Source organism: Phyllobates terribilis, unplaced genomic scaffold, assembly GCF_046119375.1.
Source record: "Phyllobates terribilis strain yellow unplaced genomic scaffold, ASM4611937v1 Scaffold_5__5_contigs__length_657084704, whole genome shotgun sequence".
NCBI classification, from domain to species: domain Eukaryota; kingdom Metazoa; phylum Chordata; class Amphibia; order Anura; family Dendrobatidae; genus Phyllobates; species Phyllobates terribilis.
The window spans coordinates 87,206,196-87,220,355 of record NW_027362765.1 but is presented as its reverse complement, the minus strand read 5'-3'; positions in this window follow the sequence as shown (position 1 = coordinate 87,220,355).

Genomic DNA, 14,160 nt, shown 5'->3' with positions numbered 1-14,160 from the left:
TTTATTCTCATGGCATTTTTTCATGTCAGTTCTTCCATTCCTTATCATCTCCTGTGTTTTCTTGACAACATGGCCACAGATTGCATTATCTATAGATTCGTGGCTAGTTTTCTTCGCAGTGGTGCTCCAGTATCTAAGTGGGGTACAAAATCTAATTTTTAATTTTTTTTTGTGCATATGGAGGCTAACATGTGACAAAAGGTGCAAATAAAACAAAAACCTCTTCGCATTTGCTCCAAATTCAAACGTCGTGCTGTATTTCGATGAATTTGATGAAAAAAAAATCCAAAAACCAGCAAAAGATTAAACTGGACAATACTTCAAGACTTTTGAATCTACTGTTTGCTATAGATTTACAAACGGCGTCTAAAAGCCTGAACGTGTGAACACACCCTAAAGTAGTGTAAGGAGCAGAACAAAGGGTTTGTCATAGACTACTAGAATCTTCTGAGATGAAGCCACGGCCTTTCAAGTCCCCTAGCAATCTCCTGTTATTGCCAGGGTCATCGTACCTGCAATGCCACACACATACCTCGTCGTACACAGCATGTCCACCTGGGGGCAGCACTCACCTTTCTCAGAACACACATTATTCTGAACAGAAATCAGCAGACTTTTAGACCCCAAAGTAGCCGGAATATCTACTTGCACATGAGTCGCCCCTGGGAATGACAGTCCCCGTGTGAGACTGACATATCAAGCTGGATCTATCACTCCTGCGGGAGGCGCATGCGTAGATGATATTCCAGCTCTCACAACGGCACTAAAATTAGACCTCTTACCTTCATCAGTCAGGACACGCTGGGAGTAAGGCTATGTGCCCACGATGCAGAAATGCTCCGGATTTTTCCTAAGCGTTTCTGCATCTCCCTGGCAGAAAAAACGCATGCGGATTGTACATGCGGATTGTACATGCGGATTGTACATGCGTTTTCCTGCCAGGGACATGCGGAAGTGAAGCGTTCTTCACTTGCATTTCCGCATGCGGGTTGTCAAGTGCTTTCCAAGTGATTTTAGCATCACTTGGAAAGTGCTTGACAACTTGGTCACACTATCTCACACTATATAAATCCATGCAAAAGGCATGGATTTATATAGTGTGACCAAGTTAGTAAAAAAAAAACAACAAAAAAAAACCATTATACTCACCTTCCGATGGCCCCCGGTCTCCTTCTCCGGTCTCCCTGGTGGCCCGCGGTGGGGTAAAAGGACCTTCCATGACGTCATTTAGTCATGTGACAGGTCACGAAACCACTGACGTCGGCGGTCGCGTGACCTGTCACATGACTGAATGACGTCAGGGAAGGTCCTTTTACACCACCACGGGTCACCGGGGAGACTGGAGAAGGAGACCGGGGGCCATCGGAAGGTGAGTATAATGGTTTTTTTAATTTAAAATTCTTTTTTTTTTTTTTTTACGGGTACTATGGTACCCTGGTCTGGAGGAGAGTCTCCTCTTCTCCAGACCCGGGTACCATCCGCACATTGAATCGCTTAATATCCGCATGTGCACATGTAGTGATGCGGATATTAAGCGATTCAATGCAAGTCAATGGCAGCAAAAACGCAGCCCTTACACAAAATAATTGGTAGTGCTGCGGATTTTTCCGCAATGATAATCCGCAGTGGAAATTTCCGCAGCATGTGCACAGCATGCGGATTATCATTGTGGAACATGGCAGACCTTCTACCAAGTGTTTTTTAAGCGTTTCTGCGGCGGAATTGCCGCTGCGGAAACACTTAAAAAAAGCATAGTGGGCACACAGCCTTATAGTTTTATTAACAGTGGGAAACTTAAGGTAGGGTCCGTACCCCCGGCTATTATCCCTATGCTGCTGGATGGGCAAAAGTTTGTTTTGGAGCTGAAACTGAGCGAAAACTCTCCAAATCCTTCTAAAAAAAAAAAAAAAAAAACTTGGGAGTTTCCGCTCTAAAAACTCAGCAAAAAGACTGTGTGTAAGTCCAGCCCAGGAACTACTACTACTACTCTGGCTGCAAATCTATCCAGACACTTTGTGGAGAAATATGGACTGTGTCCCCCAGGATATCAACGGAGCAGAAAAATCAGCACTGAATCCACAGGAAGATCTGCACGAGTTACTGGAGGATAGATCACAAATGTGAAAATGTGGAATCCATCGAACAGACTGAAATCTGACATCTGCACCATGGGTCAATATTTTAAGCTACGTTCACACATTCGGTATTTGGTCAGTATTTTACATCAGTATTTGTAAGATAAAGCGAAGAGTGGAAGAATCAGAGGAAAAGTATAATAGAAACAGGTCACCACTTCTGTATTTATCACCCACGCCTGGTATTGCCTTACAAATACTGATGGAAAATACTGACCAAATACTGAACATGTGAATGTGGATGAGATTTGGTTAGTCCACACAGCAATAAATCACAAAGGAAAAAAAATCAGCTGCAGAATTTGCAACTAAATCCTCTGCATCTTCTGCATGTTTTAAATGCACATTTTATTGCAATATTGCTGCAAAATCTGGAGGGAAAATCTGCCACAGATCCATCCTGTGGACTTACCCTGGCAGTATAATCAAGGCTCAGCCCATTTGTCACATACTCAGTGCTGTGCAGGGAAAGTGGCAACATCAGTACAAACCCCACAACCACCGAACCACACCTCAGTGAGGGGAAGTGGTGACACCGGAGGAAGGTGGCCTCGCCTTTACTGTCAGGTAACAGAAAAATCTGAAAAACCGCAGCATTATGTATAATAAGATCAGACAGGACATAACCCCGGGGTTGTGCACTGGCCCCAGGAGCAGTCACCCAGCTTTTCCAGACCAGCTGGAGCCTTGGTTATATATCCGATGCCCCCAAATATCTGCCATAACGGGGTCTGGAAAGGTGGGCACCCCCTGCTATCTTAAAAACACCATATTTACCCAACGCATGCCACTGATTTGATGCAACGTGACTGGGCACAATGTACCGTACATGGCCGCATGACTGGCATTATCCTTGCACTGGCTCGTCAGCAGTGGAAAGGCATTTATTGTGTCTCCGGCACTGGTTCCAGTTTGGAGGATCCGTTTCTTGCCAGTGATTATAATCTAGAAGAACAAGACCTGGAGAGAATACACATGGAAGGTGCCAACAGTCAGCGAGCGGCACTTGTCCCAAATCTTCCTGCAGGAGCGGAAAGTACGAGAGAACGAAAGGGAAAATGCAAAGTGCACGTTTATACCAGTCTTCTGGTAACTGTACCCCAAACGGGTGCCAAGTCCATGCCAGTCATCAGGACCTAAATGATGTACTCCTTACAGTCCGTCCTCCGGGGACACGTTCACACAGCCATGATTCCCGTCTGTTACGGTCTGATGGGAGCAGCTCTTAGTTTTGGCAAGAAACAGGGACAGAAAACCCCATGTGACTGTGCCCGAAGTCCAAGCCCCCGATTCATCATCCTTTTTCCACCTTCCTAGTTAAATTTTGGATTTTATTTTTGCACTAAATTCAGTATAGCCTGCGTTCCATTTTCACAGTCCTCTTCATTTTTTGTTTTGTTTTAGGTTTTCAGCTAATTCATCATTTGCAAATTTTCAAAAAAAATTTTTTTTGCAGTTGTACGGTATGTCTTTTTTTGCGCAGTTCAAGTTAGGATATGTTCACACTTGGTGTTTTTTCTGCCTACTTTACGCCGCATATTTGGTGAGTAAAATACGCAGCAGTTCACAATACCAGTACAACGGGTGAGATTTCTGAAATCTCAAGCAGAAACTGCGGGGTTTTTTTCCGTGCGTATTTTGATCTCTGGTGCTTTTTTTTTTTTGCCACGACGCAGCATGTCAATTCTTTTATGTGTGAACATCCCCTAATATGTAACTGGGCCCCATAGCAAATATTCTCCCCCATGATACAAGCCCCCAATGTAAGAAGCCGCGGCCCCTCCTTGCTGGAATCCTACTATAAAAACCTTTCCAGAAATAACACATCGCTGCCGTAATAAAATCTGATGAGAACAGTGGGTCACTGGAGACCGCCGCCAAAATAGTGACCACAGAGAAGAGGGTCAGAGACTTCCTAAAAATAAGAATCGGTCTCTGCAATGTGAGCAAGAAAAAACCCTCCCCATACAAGGAATATATAGAACTCCCCCCAATATTAAGTCCATGAACTGCCAAAAAAACAACGTTTCTGGTAAGTTGGGTGACAACCAGTATGGGCACCACAGGGACTCAAATGTGCCAACCTGTGCAACAGAGCAGGAAAGAGGGGAGAGTTTCCCTTAATCACTAGGCACAATCATCAATGCTGGAGGACCCACACAAGAATGTATCCCCCCAGCGTATTAGCGCTGACAAGTCCCCATAAGGACCAGTCGATTCCAGGAAAGCAGAAGAGAAGGGGAAGTGGGGTTAGCACACAGCCTGTCATGTAATCGGTGACTGTGAGTGGGCAGTCATTGGCACAGTGATGGGCCCTGGTTGCAGAAGAAGAGACCCGAGAGGTCATTCATTATACATTTCTTCACTGCGCTGGTTTCCACACGGGAAATGCGCACGAAGTGTCTTCTTTCTGCGTGACAACGACTCTCCGTGTTATTTTTATGTTTATGTTACTCAGTGCTTGGTATTTTGTAAGTGAAAATTGCTTCAAAGTTGCATCTAATCTCATAATATCTCCTTAGGGTGTATCTAAAATATTTATTTGTCAAGTCCTTAACTAGCACTTGAAGAGTTTCCAAAGGTATCATTTTTCCTGATACACAGCTCCAAACCCCCTTCATAGGCATAAAGATAAAAAAATAAAACTGCCTGCAGCCACCACTAGGGGGACCTCACTGTATACGGCTTCATACTGCTCCATGTCTGCCTTCCTGCAGCCATGACTAGCGGGAGCTTACTTTATACGGCTCCATGTCTGCCTGCTTGCAGCCACCACTATGGGGACCTCACTGTATATGGCTTCATATGGCTCCACGTCTGCCTTCCAGCAGCCATCACTATGGGGAGCTCACTGTATACGGCCCCATGTCTGCCTGCTTGCAGCCACCACTAGGGGGACCTCACTGTATACGGTTTTATATTGCTCTATGTCTGCCGTTCTGCAGTCGTCACTAGGGTGACCTCACTGTATACGATTTTACATTGCTCCATGTCTGCCATTCTGCAGTCGTCACTAGGGGAAGCTCACTGTATACAGCTTCATACTGCTCCACGTCTGCCTTCCTGCAGCCACCACTAGGGAGACCTGATTGTATACGGCTTCATATTGCTCCATGTCTGCCTTCCTGCAGCCACCACTAGGGGGACCTCACTGTATATGGCTTCATATTGCTCCGTGTCTGCCTTCCAGCAGCCACCACTAGGGGGACCTCACTGTATATGGCTTCATACTGCTCCATGTCTGCCTTCCTGCAGCCACCACTAGGGGGAGCTCACTGTATACTGCTCCATGTCTGCCTTCCTGCAGCCACCACTAGGGGCAGCTCACTGTATACTGCTTCCATGTCTGCCTTCCTGCAGCCACCACTAGGGGCAGCTCACTGTATACTGCTCCATGTCTGCCTTCTTGCAGCTGTATAGTTTCATACTGTCTACCTTCCTGCAGCCACCACAAGGGGGCGCTCACTGTATACTGCTCCATGTCTGCCTTCCTGCAGCCATCACTAGGGGGAGCTCACTGTATATTGCTTTATGTCTGCCTTCCTGCAGCCATCACTAGGGGGAGCTTATTGTATACTGCTCCATGTCTGCCTGCCTGCAGTCACCACTAGTGGAAGTCTCTGTATACAGCTTCATACTGCTCCATGTCTGTCTTCCAGCAGCCACCTCTGGGGGGAGCTCACTGTACACTGCTCCATGTCTCCCTGCAACCACTACTAAAGGAAAATCACTGTATCCAGCTTTATACTGCTCCATGTCTGCCTGCTTGTAGATACCACTAGGGTGAGCTCACTGTATACAGCTTTATACTGCTCATCTGTCTGCCTGTAGCCACCACTAGGGGGAGCTCACTGTATACAGCTTTATGTGGCTCATCTGCCTGCCTACAGCCACCACAAGGGGGAGCTCACTGTATACAGCTTTATGCGGCTCATCTGCCTGCCTACAGCCACCACTAGGGGGAGCTCACTGTATACAGCTTTATGCGGCTCATCTGCCTGCCTGTAGCCACCGCTAGGAGGAGCTCACAGTATAGAGCTTTATACTGTGTACAATGAACTTGGCTGTCAGGGCATGCTGGGAGGTGTATTCTTACATCAGCTAAAATCTGGGGTTAGAATCCTCTGGTCTAGAGGATAGCTAGTCGTCACACAAAGTGAGCAGTGGTGCAGGAAGGATAACATACCTGCCTAAATCTGCAGAAAACCTATTCACATGCATGGGATGCAACTGAAAAAAAAATACAAAAACTGAAGGCCTGCGGCTATTAGTGACCAATGTGAAAAAAGCAAGAAGAATTTTGATAGAAAGATTGAGGAGACAGCAGGTTTTTTGGTTCTCCTATGAGTAAAGCGCTTCCTATTTTAAATGAAACTCCAAGAGCAAGACGTCATCCACGTACCTCCTGAGCATCAGGAGAAACAACACAAAGCTACTCATCTCATGGTGGAAACCATCAGCAAGCAGCCATTCTCCTATTTTCACATGTCCAGAAGGAAAAAGTCAGGAATGGATTGTCCCTGAGAGAAAGAAGGCTGGTGCTCTGGTAAATCAAATATCCCAGCACAGGATGCTGCACATAGGGGGAAGTTTAGGACCTTTTTTGTAACGGGTTTGGGTTATAATAGCAGGGCAGATTATTCATTGCTGGATGCATAATCTGAGTTATATGTAACGTATAATACAGTATAACCAGAGGTAAAATAGCAGCAGAGACCAACACTTCCCATAAATCTGCTCTGCAATCTCCTCCTCCCACACACAGAGCATTGCCTTCATCTGGGTTTCCTAAGTAAGGTCAGACTTTGTCTTTTTTTAAGAGGAAATTTAGCAGTGGCTTGGTGTTCGCAGGTACATGACTCATGTCACTTTAGTTTCCCTTTAATAAGTAAAGGGAAAAGGCAGCAGCACATGCAGAGTTCACGGTGTGAAACTGGAGGGTGGGATGAGGTGCAGCACTACAGAAAAACCATCACTTCACAGAAGAGCGTTCAGCAGCGGAGCCGCTCCGCAGAATAGCGAAACTAAAAGTGGTCACAGATGACTCCACCGCCTTATAAATAGAGCCGAAAAACACCTGGAAACCCAAATGTGTGTTACACACTCTCGTCTGCACTGCAGAAGTATTCACACCCCAGCCTGACAGTGTGAGACTGAGACTACAACTCTCAGCATGCCCGGACCAATGATCTACATCAGTGTTTCCCAAACCCCATCCTCACGGCCCCCACAGGTCATGTTTTCAGGATCTCCTTAGTATTGCACAGGTGAGAGAATTCCTGATGCCTTGATGATACTTCAATCACCTGTGTAATACTAAGGAGATCCTGAAAACATGACCTGTCACGACATGTCTTCGTACAAACGCAATGGAACGTGAAATATCAGAAATCGTCAGAACGGTTGAGAGTGCAGCGTGAGGCTCTACAGCGGCTGAGAAGTGCAGCGTGAGGCTCTACAGCGGCAGACTAGGGCACTGTGAGGCTCTACAGCAGCTGAGAAGTGCAGCGTGAGGCTCTACAGCAGCAGACTAGGGCAGTGTGAAGCTCTACAGCGGCTGAGAAGTGCAGCATGAGGCTCTACAGTGGCAGACCAGGGCAGTGTGAGGCTCTACAGCGGCTGAGAAGTGCAGCGTGAGGCTTTACAGCGGCAGACCAGGGCACTGTGAGGCTCTACAGCAGCTGAGAAGTGCAGCGTGAGGCTGTACAGCAGTAGACTAGGGCAGTGTGAGGCTCTACAGCGGCTGAGAAGTGCAGCATGAGGCTCTACGGTAACAGAGTGTAGCGTGAGGCTCTACAGGTGGCTGAGAAGTGCAGCGTGAGGCTTTACAGCGGCAGACTATGGCAGTGTGAGGCTCTATAGCGACATAGAAGTGCAGCGTGAGGCTCTACAGCGACTGAGGAATGCAACGTGAGGCTCTTCGGTAGCTGAGAAGTGCAGTGTGAGGCTCTGGTGGCTAAGAAGCGCAGTGTGAGGCTCTACAGTACATAAGAAGCTCTTCATGAGTCTCTGTGGTGGTTGAGAAGTGCTGCGTGAAGCTCTGCTATGGCTAAGGAGCACAGTGTAAGGCTCTGCAGTAGCTGAGAAGTGCAGCGTGAGGCTGTGTGCTGGCTGAGGAGCGCAGCGTGAGGCTTTGCGGCGGCAGAGGGGAGTGTGAGACTTTGCGGCCACAGATTAAGGCGCCATGAGGCTCTGCGGTGGCAGGAGAGCGGCGTGAGGCTCTGCAGCGGCAGACGAGGGCAGTGTGAGGCTCTGCTGTGGCTAAGGAGCACAGTATGAGGCTCTGCTGTAGCGGAGACGTGCAGCATGAGGCTGTGTGCTGGCTGAGGAGCGCAGCGTGGCTTTGTGGTGGCAGAGGGGAGTGTGAGACTTTGTGGCCACAGATTAAGGCGCTATAAGGCTCTGCAGCGGCAGACGAGGTCAGCGTGAGGCTCTGCAGCGGCCAAATCAATAATTGTGTCACACTTTGTTACATTTGACGCAAAAAAATTCTCAGAAATGCTGGGTGTAGTTGTTCTCTGTAGCTCTGCGCTTCCCGCCATCAACACCTACTGTGATCCTTCTGTAACTCGGCAGTCTCAGGAGGTGGCTGGAAGCATACATGACGACAATGACAAGTGAGAGCGGCCCTCAGGGGACGACGCACTGCGTATATTCTCGTAAGACCTAGATGTCATTAGTCTTCTGGTCACAGTCTGTTCTGGGAAGTGGGAGTTCTGCATCCACCCGACCTGCCCTCTGGGGAACGGCAGGATGATGAGCACTGACTGGCACTGAACCCTGGTGTAGAGGCGAGGAGCATCTGTATTTGTACACAGGAGCTTTCATACCACTTATTATTCACAGTACAGAAAAAGGAAACCATCAACAAGCAGCCGATACATCTTCTAATCTAACACTGAGCATTAAACTTTAATAGGGGATCACTTGCTGATCGCTAGGGGTCCGACTGGAGCGACTTCCACCCATCCTGGAAACAAAGCTTTGATCTGGCTCGCACCATTGCTTATATGCGACTGCCACATAGAGCAGAGTACAGTACTCAGACATCTCGGGCCGGCTCATAGACAGTGCTGTACTTGGGATCGGGGTCCCAGCTGTTGGACCCTCACCAACCAGCAAATTATTACTGTAGCTAGACAGACAATACCATGTTTTGGAAATTGAGATTTTTTTTTTCTTTACGGTTAAAAACAGAAGTTTGCAGGTAACGCGTGACAGTCTGAGTGCAAGCTCATTTGCCGCTGCAGACAGTCAAGGACTAGTGGCACCGGCATTGTAGGACCCCACCCTAATGATACAGGTGCCAATCTGTCATGTCTGTGCTTTTGTAGAGTTGGGGATTGCAGATTTTCCATAGCAGCAGCTCTACAAACATTCGTGATAAACCCGTGTGTATAATGTACCCCGCCGGTCTTTACTGCACCAAGACAGTCATCGTTACCAGCAGTAACAAATGGGACGACCTCTACAGTATAGAGCCCCCCCCTGCTACCTGCTTGTTTTCAGATTCTCCTTCCTCTGGATGAAGGAACTTGAGAGTTTACAATTTTCACCCTTTGGCCAAGTAAGAGAATGATTACCGCTCATAGTGGCCAAACTTGTCCGGCGTCTTCCAGAAAAGGCGTTCTATAAAAAGCAGCAGCGCACTCGTGGGACTTACCGTAACAGCTGATTACATGACCGCCACATTCCTGCCCGGGTCGTCTTCCTCTTAATAATACAGACGTGCTGTCCTATTACGTAAATACACAACTACAGGAGGCGGCTTCTCAGGTTATCCCAGGCCCAAGAGGAAAGGCTGCAAATAAGTCATTAGTGGAGTCAGCATCTTCTTTCCAGTAGCTATAGAAATGTTCTCTAGGACCTGCCGGCACTTTTGGAGCCCCCCCCCCCCCCCCCCGAGTCTCAGAATGAGGTATTGTGTTCTTTCTAAATTATCCCTGCAGAGCAGCGCTCCCTGTTATGCAGGAAAAGAGCTGCATACTGTTAGGGCTTCAGTCCCAGGATGAAATCCCAATAATCATAATCCTAATACTAGATATAAGAATACGCCAACCTCCTGCCCGACATTGGGTGCCCATGTATGAAGCGAGCTCAGGAGCAGTGTTACAGAGCCTGCATTCACCTGTAACAGCAGCAAACGGCACTGGCTCTGATCGCTGCTGTTTAACCAGTTTAAAGCAGCTCCTAATCACACTGACAAGTGATCCAATAATCGCATGTTCATGTTACCTAGGGCTAAAAAAAGAAATTAAAAAATAAGTTTAATAGGACTACCATAAATAATATTATAAATCACATCGGCCTCCACAACTTATATAGGTTTATTAAAAGGAGAAGAGAGGGGGGGGGGGGGGGGGGGGGGAGAGTTTGGGGAAGAGAATAAAAAACAAGCCCTCACACAGCTCGAATGGAAAAATAAAAAGGTTACAGGTATTGAAATGGCAATTTAAAAGGAGGAAAAGTTTTATTCAAAGTAGAAAAAAAAATATGAAAGTCTGGTATCGTTGTGATCGTATGGACTTGAAGAATCACGTTGCCAGGTAATCTTTCCTGTACAATAAAAGCCGTAAAGGAAAACAAAAAGGGAGAAAAAAAAAAAAAGCAATTCCATCATTATTTCACCGCACTTTGGTAATATATATTTAATGTACTAAAAACAAAGGTAAAATATCTTATTTTGCAAAAAACAAGCTCTAATTCTGTTATGTCAATGGAAAAAAAAAAAAAGTTAACGCTATTTGAAGGAGAGAGAAACCTGAAGAAAGAAAAAAAAGAGGATTTAGCGCAGCAGGTGGAGGATGAACTCTCGTATGCAGGTCTCAACTATATCTGTGCTGGGAACGCTGGCTGACAACCATCAAGGCTGCTGTAAGTGGTTGTCATTCGGTATTGTCAGACTTTAGTTACTCAGATTCACCATTCAGGAGTTCCGGAAAGCTAGATGAAAACTGCCATGTTTCCCCCTGCACAGGGCATTACACACCATCAGTTTTGTATGATGGTTTTCCTTTAACTTTTTCAGTAAGAAAAATAAATGCAATATGTAAAAAAACATCAGTCACTTTATAGTCTGAGATGGTGCAATGTAGCCTCGAGTAGCCCTTGAGATGTCAACCAGCACTTTAGTGACCCTAATGTAGTGCACCACGCAAACTGCCTGCAGCCATTCATTACACTGATCACAGCCGAGTCTTGGAGCCAATGATCAAGTTATTGCATCTGTGGAGTTGTTCTAGAATTTCAGATTTTACGGCTCAAAGCAGTCTGCACCTACAAGCAGCACAATATAATCCACACAAATCTCCCCATCCACAGGTATTTTGGCAGCTCCTTGTAAAGAAAAACTGCTCCTTGCAGCTCTGGTGTGAAGATGCAGTCTCCAGCCTGCAGGTCTCGACTCTGTCAATAGGATTTAGATCAGGGCTCATAGAAGCCACCTCAGAAGGGTCCGATGCTTTGCCGTCAGCCATTCTTGGATATTTTTAGCTGTGTTTTGGGTCATTATCCTGGTGGTTCGTCCATGACTCAGACCAAGCTACTGGGCAGCACAATCCACCCCAGAATGCCTTGATAGTCTGGAAAGTTCACAGATTCAAGACTCCCTGTGCCAGAGGTAAAGCAGCCCCAAAACCTATCTGAGCCTCTTCCATGTGTCACAGGAGATACAATGTTCTTTTCTTTGCATCTGTGAACATAGAGCTGCTATTACTCTCATCTGTCCAAAGGGCATTTTCCCCAGTCGCTTTGTGGCTTGTCAATATGCATTTTGGCATATTTCAGTCTCCCTTTTTTATGATTTGCTTCCAACAATGGTTTCCTCCTCGGGCACCTTGCGTGAAGTTCACTTTGGCCAAGACCACAATGAATGGTGTGATCTGAAACTGATGGACAAATTCACCTTGGAGTTCATCTCTTTGGAAGTTGTTCTGGGCTCTTTGGTTACCAGTCGCACAGTGTCTTCAATTTGTCATCAGGTTTCCTCTTGCGGCCACATCCAGGGAGGTTCGTACAGTCCCATAGACCTTACACCTTTGAATAATATGTGCAACTGTAATAAGGGGGTCATCATGTTGTTAGGAGATGGTCTTATAGCCTTTACCATGTGGGTCTAGAATTTTCTCTCCAATCTGAGAAAACTCTCTCCTTTGCTTTCTTTGTTCCATGTTCAGTGTGGTACACACCATGATACCAAACAGCACAATGACTACTTTTCACCATATAAATGGGCGACTGACTGATTACAAGTTTGTAGACATCTGTGATGCCAATTAGAGGACACACCTTAGCTGCACATGTCCCTATGGTCAAACCATTTCCATTCATTTTTTTCCCCTCAGTTGTACCACAATTCATAAACAATGTCTGATTTCCATTAGTTAATATTTAGGTAATTTTAATATCTTAAAACTGACAAGAGTAATTCTCAGTGACCGTTATGGGTTTACTTTACCAGAAGGGCACCCACAATTTTGGCCATCAGTGTATAATCACTTTTCTTTATAATTACTACAAACGGGCATTACACATGCATGCAAGAAAAAAAAAATAAAAAAGGAAAAAATTATCATTTTTTTCTCAGAAAAGTACTGTAGTACGCAGATTTTGTAAGAAAAAAAAAAAGCTTTATTTCAGAAATAAATGCATATATAATTCATGTCAATATAGAGCACAAAGGACCTAAACGTTCACACACTTTACCCACTTCCTGACATGGCCAGTTTCAGTTTTTTCCTCTCCAAGAGCCATAACTATTTCTCTGTCCAGACATACGAGGGCTTGTAGTTTGGAGAAGTTGTACTTTTGAATGGCATCATTCATTTTATTACAGGAAAAAAAATATTCCAAGTGCAGCGAAATTGCAAAAAATAAATAAATAAATAAATAAATAATGCAATTCTGACATTGTTTTTTGGGAATTTCTTTAATGGCGTACATGGTGTGGTAAAAATGACCTGGCAATAGAATTCTCCTCATCAGTACGGTTACAGCGATACCAAACATGTCCAGTTTTTGGTTTTGTTCCATTTTAATACGCAGGAAAAAAATAAAATCAGAAATGAAAGAAAAAAAAAAAAAATATATATATTTTTTTGTGTGTTATGTCGCCATTTTGTGAGATCCGTAACATCCTCATTTTTTGGTCGATGGAGCAGTATGAGAGCTTATCATTTTGCGGGGCGAGACATTTTTATCCATACCGTTTTGGGATAGATATGACCTTTTGATTGCTTCGTACAGCATTTTTTTCTTGTATCTAATGTTTACCGATTGGGTTAATTATTTTTATATTTTGATAGATCTGACTTTTCTTGATGAGGCGATAAAAATATTTTTAAAAAATGCACGTGTTAATACCTTTATTGGGGAAAAGGGAGGCGATTTGAACTCAAGTTTTTCTTTTTTTTCAACATTTTTTTTATTTTAGTTTTTACAGTACTCGTTAGCCCCCTTAAGGGACTTTATGACACAATACTGTGGTATCAGACAATTGAAGGTTAGAGTAAGGCTATGTGCCCATTTTTGTAGTGTTTTTACGGCTGCGAAAACGCTTGTAAAACCGTCTGCCATGTAAAGCAATGTGAATTCGGATGTGTTGTGCACATTATGTACTAATTAGCGCGCCGAATTCGCATTGCTTTGCAAAACACAGCATGACCATTTCTACCGCGATTACGCCGCAAATTCACAGCCATTGAGGAACATTGAAACGCAGCAAACCCGCAGGTATATGTGGATTTGCTACGTTTCAATTAAATTCAATGGCCGCGAATTTGCAGCGTAATCGCGGTGCGTGTGGTACCCGGGATGAAGAGGAGACTACAACGCCTCTTCATCCCGGCTACCACATGGTGAAAAAAAGAAATAAAGTTAAAAATTGAAAAAAAACTGTATATTCACCTCTCCGGCGGCCCCCGGTCTGCTCCCGGCGGCGTTCTCTCTCCTTGGCGTCCCGCGGTGTACTGTCAGGACCTGCGGTGATGTCATTTAGTCAGCTGATGGTCACGCGACCGCTGATGTC